Source organism: Nicotiana tabacum, chromosome 11, assembly GCF_000715075.1.
Source record: "Nicotiana tabacum cultivar K326 chromosome 11, ASM71507v2, whole genome shotgun sequence".
NCBI classification, from domain to species: domain Eukaryota; kingdom Viridiplantae; phylum Streptophyta; class Magnoliopsida; order Solanales; family Solanaceae; genus Nicotiana; species Nicotiana tabacum.
Window position 1 is genome coordinate 6,938,009 of NC_134090.1, and position 9,269 is coordinate 6,947,277.

Here is a 9,269-nt window from a genome sequence, read left to right on the forward strand (position 1 = left end):
TTTTTAAATAAATAGTAACTCATAATTGCATATGAATAATCTTCGTATCGTACAATAAACACTTATGTCGCAGGAATTTAATTATCATAATCCAAGTTGTTGGTTTCAACTTTAGGTGACTAATGATACAAGTCATTGGCTATTCCTTTATAAAGGCCTGGTTAAACGGCATGTGACATCACACGTGGTTTGTACTATACACAAAGAATTATTGCTAAAATAAAATAAAATAATATAGGGGATAATAATTAATTAATATTATAAACAAAAGATAATATATAGGGGATTTGAACTTTATATTAAGTACACGCCTTCATTGGACGTACGGTGCATGCATCATTTTTCTTTGTCCTCATTCATTGAAAAAGCCACTTGCAGGAAAAAAAAACTATTAAAATTATTTTTAAAATTTTCTTCTATAGTCTCTGAAAATGTAATAGAAACTTTCCATTTTTAGCCAAAATAGAAAAAGAGACTGCAATGAGTTATTCTTCCTAAAAAATTTATAATTATTCTAAACCCTTTTTTCGGACACGACCTTGATAGGAGGATATGAAGGTTGAAAATTAGGATAAGAAGTTAGTAGACAGTCGATGATATTTTTTTTTCATACCAGTACATAGTATTAGTATTTTCTATTCTTAGATTTCTATTACTACCTATTGTTTTTTTTGTTTCGGCAATCTTATCATCTTATCTTGTTGTTATTACTGCTTGTTATTGTCTTTTGAGCCGACGGTCTATTAGAAAGAGTTTCCATTTATTCACAAGATATTGGTAAGGTCTATGTACACACAATCTTTCCCAGGATAGCTGCTTAAATAACCTAAAAGAATTTTACCCTTTTTAATAATAATATTTTGATGTGATTATTTTATTTTTTTTGCCTTAAGAAATTGGAAATGTAGCGTAAAATAGTCTTAGGCTTCGAAAGTGATCATGTTATCTAAAAGATTTTGAGATAAAGGATGATAAATAATGAGCACGTTTGGAATTATAAAAATTAAAGAACGTTTGTTTCTACAATATGAAGTATTTGTTCTCCTTGATAATGCTTCAAAAATAATTAAAATAAACCAAGAAGATCCATTATTTTGCTAGCACTTGAAAAATTTAAGAATAAAATACAAGACTATTATTTTATACAGTATCTCTATTCTCTACTAATGCCAAATAAAATTTAAAAAGATTAGCAAAAGAATTACATGTAAGTTAATATGCAGATTTGTATGCATGATTATTCTAAAGAAACAAAACAAAAGGCATCAACGTAGTGATCTCCTATATTCGAAAGAGAAAGAAGAAAAAAAACATCTTTTACTAAAATTATAAAGACAAAATAAATAAATAAATAAATAAATAAATAAAGTGTAACATGCTCAAGAGCATTATTGTCAAATATTGCTTTATTTCTCTTCTTTTTTGATCATTTTAAGGGCTTTTTGAGATGAAAAAGAGAGAAATATTATTTCTTTGTTAGAAAATAATTAGTACTCCCTTTATATCTCTCTTTTCCATTAATTTTAAAGAATCTTTTCGATATTCTCTTTTCTTTCTATTTTCCTTCTAATTTTTAATTCGAGAGTCATATCCTTAAAGGAAAAGAAAAAGTCGTTGCATTTGGTACCAAACATTTGCCTTTACAAAAAAAGAATATTGGTTTTCAAAAACTCCAAAAAAGTAAATTATATATTGGAAAATTTAAACCAATCCAAAAGTATAATTCCTCAAAAAATTTAAGAAACAAATGATTTCTAGAAATTTCTGATTTACACAAAAAAAAAAAAAAAAATATTCAGAACATATCTACAAGGTGACGAAACTTTGTGCGGTGAGACAGATAGATATTTGATCAAGATAAACATAGACATGAAAATAAAAAAAAATACTTTTTATTTTTCTTATTTAATAAAAAGATACTGGATATTAGTCAAAAGTAGATATAAATAGAAACCAAATCCCATTTAGACTATTAACTTAATCTGAGAATGTCTGAACAGAAAGCTACGAATCTAAAAAAAATATTCAACTTGAAGTTTATCCTCAAACCCAAATCATTAAAAAGAAAAAGGAAATTTAAAATTAAAGCTGTGAACAAAATTATTCAAATTATTTAATTAACGGTTGCCATTTATTCCATGTGGAAGAAATCTAGCAAAAGGTAGAAATAAATAGCAGAATCAGTAACATGAAAACCATGACCTATGTTTATCACAATTATCACCCTAATTATATTATTAATCAAAAAAATTATCAAGATCAACGGTCACGATTTGATACTCTGATCCTCTCGTACTCATCGTTCTTATCTTTATCTTCAACTTCCTTCTTTTTTCTGGATTTCGAAATGATTGGATCTATTTTAATTTATTTTTTTAAATTAATAATTGTCGTTAATTTGTGAGTGCTTCGATTAATTTATCGAGTAACCTTGTTCATTCATTGAGCATAAATTAAATTTAAGAGGTACTTGAATAGAGAGTCATCTCAGATCAGAGAAGGTCGAAAGTACACCGCTTAAGATTTCTTTTGTTTTTACGACTACTTCAGAAGAAGTTGTAATCGGATATAAATAAAATTAAATAAAAAATATTAATTACAATTTTTCGACTGCTGTAGTTGAAAGATTCCGACTACTATTTTATAGTGGGATTAGTAATAGAAAAATAGCGATTTTCTGGTAGTGTACTTAATTTCAAAAGTATTTATAATAAAGAACTTATAATAATATAACGCCATATTCTCGGAAAATTGAGAACAAGTTATCAAGGTAAATCATATTCTCTCCTTCTTTTTCTCTCTCTCTTAATTATTCGATACAAAATTTTCTTGCTCGACTAATACGAATTTTTGTAATAAAAAGTATACTATGAAATTTTTAGCTCTCTTTAACAAAGAGAATTCTCGAAGACTAAATTCGAAATCTCTAGGTAAAGAGGATGATCATTATTGTTAGAACTACATTAAAAATAGATAAATAAATATTCGTTATTTAAATCATAAAATGGCGAAAGTATTAAATAATTATAGTATTATGGAGTAATTAATAACTTTACGGCCCTAAACTCGTGCACTGTGATCACACTGGCTTTTGACCATTGACCAGGCACGTGCGCGGCATCTTTTGACTCAAATATCTCGATAATTCCGGTAGGAGACACGCACGTGCACTTTCTGCCTTTTGGAACAACTAATTAATATATTATATTTAAATTAAGACCCTTTACTTTAGGTACTTAGTACATATTCTACCGCCCCTAATTATTAACTTTGTTATTATTTGGCTTATATTATTGTTTTTATTATTTACTTATATTATAATTAATTAACTTGGATTGGATCCTCTGTCATCTTTCAGACAACACAAAATTTGGACTCATCATATTATTACTGCCCCCACTTTGTAAAGGACATGGAATTTCATAGATTTTCTAGTAGTATCATATAACAAGAGGGGTTGTTCTGATGGTAAGCAACCTCCACTTCCAATCAAAAGGTTATGAGTTCGAGTCTCCCCAAGAGTAAGGTGGGAAGTTCTTGGAGGGAAGAATGTCGGGGGTCTATTTGGAAACAGCCTCTCTATCTCAGGGTAGGGGTAAGGTCTGCGTATTTGTGTGTATTTTATTTTTTATTACACATAATAAATTATGTATAAATTTAAAAAAGAGTTCTGTAAAATGAAAAGGTTTGATTTTTGTTTAACAAATATAGAGAAGAAGGATTTTGCAACTGCTATGATTTCTATCAACAAAATTGCACTTGAAATGAATGTTGAACCCAAATTTCGCAAGAAACGTGTGATATATAGAAAGTAATAGTTTGATGTGCAATGTTGATAATGAAATTTCAAAAGCTTTCGAAGAGTCTTTTAGAGTTGATTACTTTTATACATAACAGACAAGACTATTTTTTCACTTCAAAATAGATTTAAACAATTCAAAGCATATGAAAATATTTTTGATTTTTTATTTAGTAGTAAAAAATAAGATCGCTAGATGTTGGAAATTTGAAAAAATATTGCCTTAATTTTGGTTGTTCCTTAAAACCTAATAATCCATTCGATATTGATAGTTTAGATTTATTTTCTGAATTAAAAATATTAAGAAAAATAGTACAATTAGAAGATAACAGTTTAACTGATACACATAATCAAATAAAAAGATTTAATTCTTTTCCAAATGCCTAAATTGCTTATGGCATAATGTTAATACCTCATGTTACCGTTGCTTCAGCGGAAAGAAGTTTTTAAAATTAAAATTGATAAAATCTTACCTAAGAATAAGAATGTCACAAGAAAGGTTAAATGAATTAGTTATATTGTCAACTGAGAAATACTTATTAGGAGTTATTGTTGGTAAGAAATTTTTTTATAACTTTGTATCTAAGAAAAGCTAAAAAAAAAAAAGATTTCAAATAAATAATAAAAAAAATTAAGGCCCCTCATAAAATTTGGCTTTAGGCTACAAAATTGATCGAGCTGCCCCTGCGTTTTAATTATTGAATATAAATATGGAATTGTAACGCAATTGTTCATTTAATAATAACATTTTTAAGAAAGAATATTATGATAGTATTAAGAATTTAAATAGCTTTGTTTCAAAATTAGTTGCCCTTTTAATTTTGCTAATTAGTTACCCTATTGATGGACCTTTTACGTCTCATTTTGAAAAGGCTACTACACTCTTTTTTTGGGGCAACTACTACTACAACGTTCTTCTTTTAAGGTACTTAACATTTAAGTAAATGTGCACTTTCAAATTTCATACCATCATCAATGTGGGTTTTAAAATGCACATCTTGCTCATCCGACATAACATGAATCATCAAATCTGCATTTATGAATAGTTTTAAAAAATGCGCGATTCATTGAGTGAAAGATGCTAACGTTATGGCTTCGAACCTGAAGTATTGAGCTCTACTAAAGACCACGGTTGATTCTGCCACCCAGAATCATACTTCTTATAAACCCACAAGGTCATTTGATACAATAGTGGGATAAATAAGAACATCCGAGGGGATGGAAGCTAATCCCACTATTTTAGTATAAAATTTATCCTAGGATTAGTTAATACTTATAAGTTATAACTAAATATGAAATAAATACAATCTCAAATTCTATCCCGAGATTATCATTCTTATCCTTTGTACCAAAAGACCTTCAATGATATACTCTATCATCTTATGAAATTAAGTTAATGGGCCATGTATGGGTTATTATATCATGGGGCATTTGCATCTATACCCGTTTTTTGTGTCACGTTTTAATTTGTGCCCGCTTTGCAAAAAAAATTGAATGCGTACCCGTTTTTTCGTATAACTTCAGCATACGGGGCTGAAGTAGCAAATGCAATCATGCAAAACTTCAGCATTCTAGTAGCCGGGCCTAAAGTTCAGCTCTAGAGCTGAAGTTTTTGTTTTGTAACTGTCGAACTTCAGCTCTAGAGCTGAAGTTTTTGTTTGTAAGCTTCAGCTCTAGAGCTGAAGTTTTTGTGTTGTAACTGCGAATGTAACTGGGAAACTTCAGCTCTAGAGCTGAAGTCTGAGGCAATCACTATTGTTTTGGGTGTTTCGCGGTTGATCAACTAGAAAGAAAAGAGAACTAAATAACTTCAGCTCTAGAGCTGAAGTTTTTGTTTTGTAACTGTCGAACTTCAGCTCTAGAGCTGAAGTTTTTGTGTTGTAACTGGGAAACTTCAGCTCTAGAGCTGAAGTTTTTGTATTGTAACTGGGAAACTTCAGCTCTAGAGCTGAAGTCTGAGGCAATCACTACTGTTTTTGGTGTTTCGCTGTTGATCAACTAGAAAGAAAAGAGAACTAAATAACTTCAGCTCTAGTGCTGAAGTTTTTGTTTTGTAACTGTCGAACTTCAGCTCTAGAACTGAAGTTATTTAGTTCTCTTTTCTTTCTAGTGCTTGTGTGTTCTAGTTCTTTTCTTTCTTCTTCAGCTTCTGCCTTTTTGTCTTTCGTTTCGTAATTTTAAACTCCAGTTATTTCTTGCTTACTGAATCACTAATACTCTTGAATTCAAATTTTATTTTAAACAAGTTCCCTTCTAAACATACCTGTTAAAGATAAAGAACTATCAATATACAAGCGTATTCAGCATACGTTCTTATTATGAGCAGAACAACAACTTCAAAGATATTATATTACAAAATACAGATGTACATTTAAAGCAAACATAAATTGTTTCAATGTGTGCTGAGCACCAAAAATAAATACGTACTACATAAAAGGTAAAAGTTAGAAGGAGGAGGAGAAAGGGGACTGAAGTTATTTAAAAAGTGGGTACAAATTAAAATTTTTTGTAAAAAATGGGTATAAGTTAAATGAGGACAACTAAATAGGGCGGCCCGTGCAATTTTTACTCATTATCAGTCAGACATTCACTAAATACGTTCACATTACCAGGCCCAATTGGAGTCTTCAAGGAAAGGTGAATTAACTCAAATAGCCACTCAGTCAATCACTTAAATTAAAAATAACCAGTGAAGGTGTAATATATGAATTAGTGATATATTATATATGAGTAGTTATATATAATCAATGTATAAATTATGTATATGACTAGAAAAAGTAAATAATGAATATGATTGGCTATTTGTGTAAATATCACTCAAGGAAACGCCACAGAAGATGAGACCCAAGCCTCTCTCAGTATTTCATGGGCCTCCATTTGGTTTTGTTTTGTTGGGTATGTAGCAAATGACAAATCACTATTTTGGAAGGTATGGGCCTCTCATTTCTTGGTTCATGAACATGTTTTCCAATTTTAGATATTGGAAAAAGACTGCTTGTTGATATTCTTGATTTTGTCATGATTAGACTTAGTATGTAAATGTTGCATATTGATGTTGTTCTCTAAGTATAGAATATGCAATGTTTGGTGTTTGTTGTGCTTCCTTTCCCCAATAGTAAGTGGAGTTATAAGTTATTGTAGTCAGAGACGAACCTATGCATTGAGCAGAGAGGTCCCCGAACCTCATTAATTCCGGCAATTTTTTTGAATATATATGTGTATTTGTTATTGAAAACGATCATATCTTTTGCTTGGAATCCTTCCGATTAAAAGTTTGATGGGACACTAGTTGAGCCATCTGCTCATATGCTCATAGTTGCCCCAACCACCTCCAAATTATAGGCCCGCCTTTAGTTATATTTAATACTTTAGTAATATTTCTTTAATGTCCTAATCCGATTGTCTGTATCTATTATTGCAGTAAACAGAGTGTATAAGAGTCGTTATTCTTGGAGCAATTTAGTAGGTGTTTGGACATTAAAATTATAATTTTCGAAAAACTAGCATTTAGAGTTAAGTTGAAAAATGATATTTGGAATTTAAAATTATGTTTGGACATGCATTTTACTTGAAAAATATTGCAGTTTTGGAGAAACTAAAAATTCTGAAAATTTTGAAAAAGTAGTCAAAACCACTTTTTTGGATGTTGAAAAACTCATTTTCGATTTTTTTTTTTAAAACTTGCAAAATTTCATGCACAAACACATTTTTGAATTATTTTTTTTTGAAAAATTTTTTTATAAACAAACGGGGCCTTAATATCATCTTGTAGGAGTAGTAGAAAATTTAACACACTATAATGTCGCGCATTAGTACGTTAATTGCCCAATCATTATATCTTTTGTTGCATTATCTATCATCTTGTAGGATTAGTAGAAAATTGAATACACTACAATGTCGCGCACTAGTGCATTAATTGCCTAAAGAAGAAATTAATTTGGTTACAATTGTTTAAAGAAGAAAGGTAACACAAAATGACAAACCTTTTGCTTCTAATTGCATGAAGTTTCCGAATATAATTTTCAGCAAATAACAATAAATGAAACCGAGTATCTACAAAAAAATGGAAAAATGTATTAGTTTGTCAAACATTAAATTCTTAACGTGGCAATCGATTAAAGATACAGTTTAAAGAAGAAAGTAAAAAGGTAAACACAAAAAGATAAACTTTGTGTAAAAATAGCAGAAAGTTGCCCAATATTAATTTTCAGCAAATAACAATAAATGCAGCTGAATATGATGTCAAATTGGCTAAAAACATTAATATTAGGTGGAGGTGCGGGGAATCGAACCCCGTGCCTCTCGCATGCGAAGCGAGCGCTCTACCATATGAGCTACACCCCCTTTTTGTCCTCTCCAAACTAATTACTCGATATGATTGTTTAGTACCTATGATTGGATCTAAATAATAACACTTATGGGATCTTTACCCAAATAGGTATCTATATTCATTGTTTTGATTCAAAATAGGTTTCTCTTCCCCTTCTTTTCTCACCTTTCAAGAAGACTAGTACTCCTTCGTTCCACTTTTGTTTGGCATGATTCATAGTATGAGGTAGGCGTGACAAGCGGGCGGGTTGGATCGAATATGTGCGGGTCAAAAATGGGTAATGCAAAAAATGGATAATTTATCTGACCCGACTCATACTTAATATGGATAAAAAATTGGTTAACCAGATATGGATATCACGACTTTTTGAATATGATCACTTTTGAAAAAATTCCTTGTCTCCCAAACTTGAAGAACTCTCAATTTGAGGCTTTACAAATATAATAAATCCATTAGTTATCTATTTTCTAAGTGGATAATATGGTTCTTATCCACATTTGACCGTTTTTAAAAAGTTCATTATCCAACATATTTTTTAATTGATAATATGGGTGGATAACTGTTTTCTTTTAACCATTTTGCCACCTCTAATACGAGGGATTAAGTACTAGTTTTGGGTGTGAATTCTAACAATTTCTTCAAATTTTTGGAAATAAAATGTCATTTATGAAAATTGTTCCTATAAAAAGTATTATACGTCCAAATAATAAAAAAATATTTAAGAAAAATGTGGTTAAATAAATAAACTTCTTTGACTTCATATATAGTAAATGTGCCAAACAAAGTAGAACAGAATAAATATGATTTAAGAGTGTCAATAATCCATTCTATCTTGATTGAGTTAGGTGAATGATGTGGTTAATGTAAAGCAGGACATTAATTAAAGCAAGAGAATTGATGAGAAGGTTTATTTTTAACAAGGTTTATGAGAAGCTCTACAATTTCTGTATCACATATAAATTTGTGATTAAAATGAATTATATCGATACAAATATACAAACAGATAACGGTAGGCTCGTCTATTATGATCATTGATAAGCCAACACAAAGAAAAACGTATATTTTTGTTGTGTTTCTGTATTAAAAGTAAACCGGAAATATATACTTTAAAATTAAAAATTTATCGGTATTTACTATAAA

General features: G+C 29.8%; 1 non-coding gene across 1 annotated transcript; it reads right to left on the bottom strand.

Moving 5' to 3' along the window:
• Nucleotides 1-8,070: 8,070 nt before the first annotated feature.
• Nucleotides 8,071-8,143, bottom strand: TRNAA-CGC (transfer RNA alanine (anticodon CGC)). Its single transcript has one exon. It is a non-coding gene; the product is annotated as a tRNA-Ala (tRNA).
• Between the last annotated feature and the right edge of the window lie 1,126 nt (nt 8,144-9,269).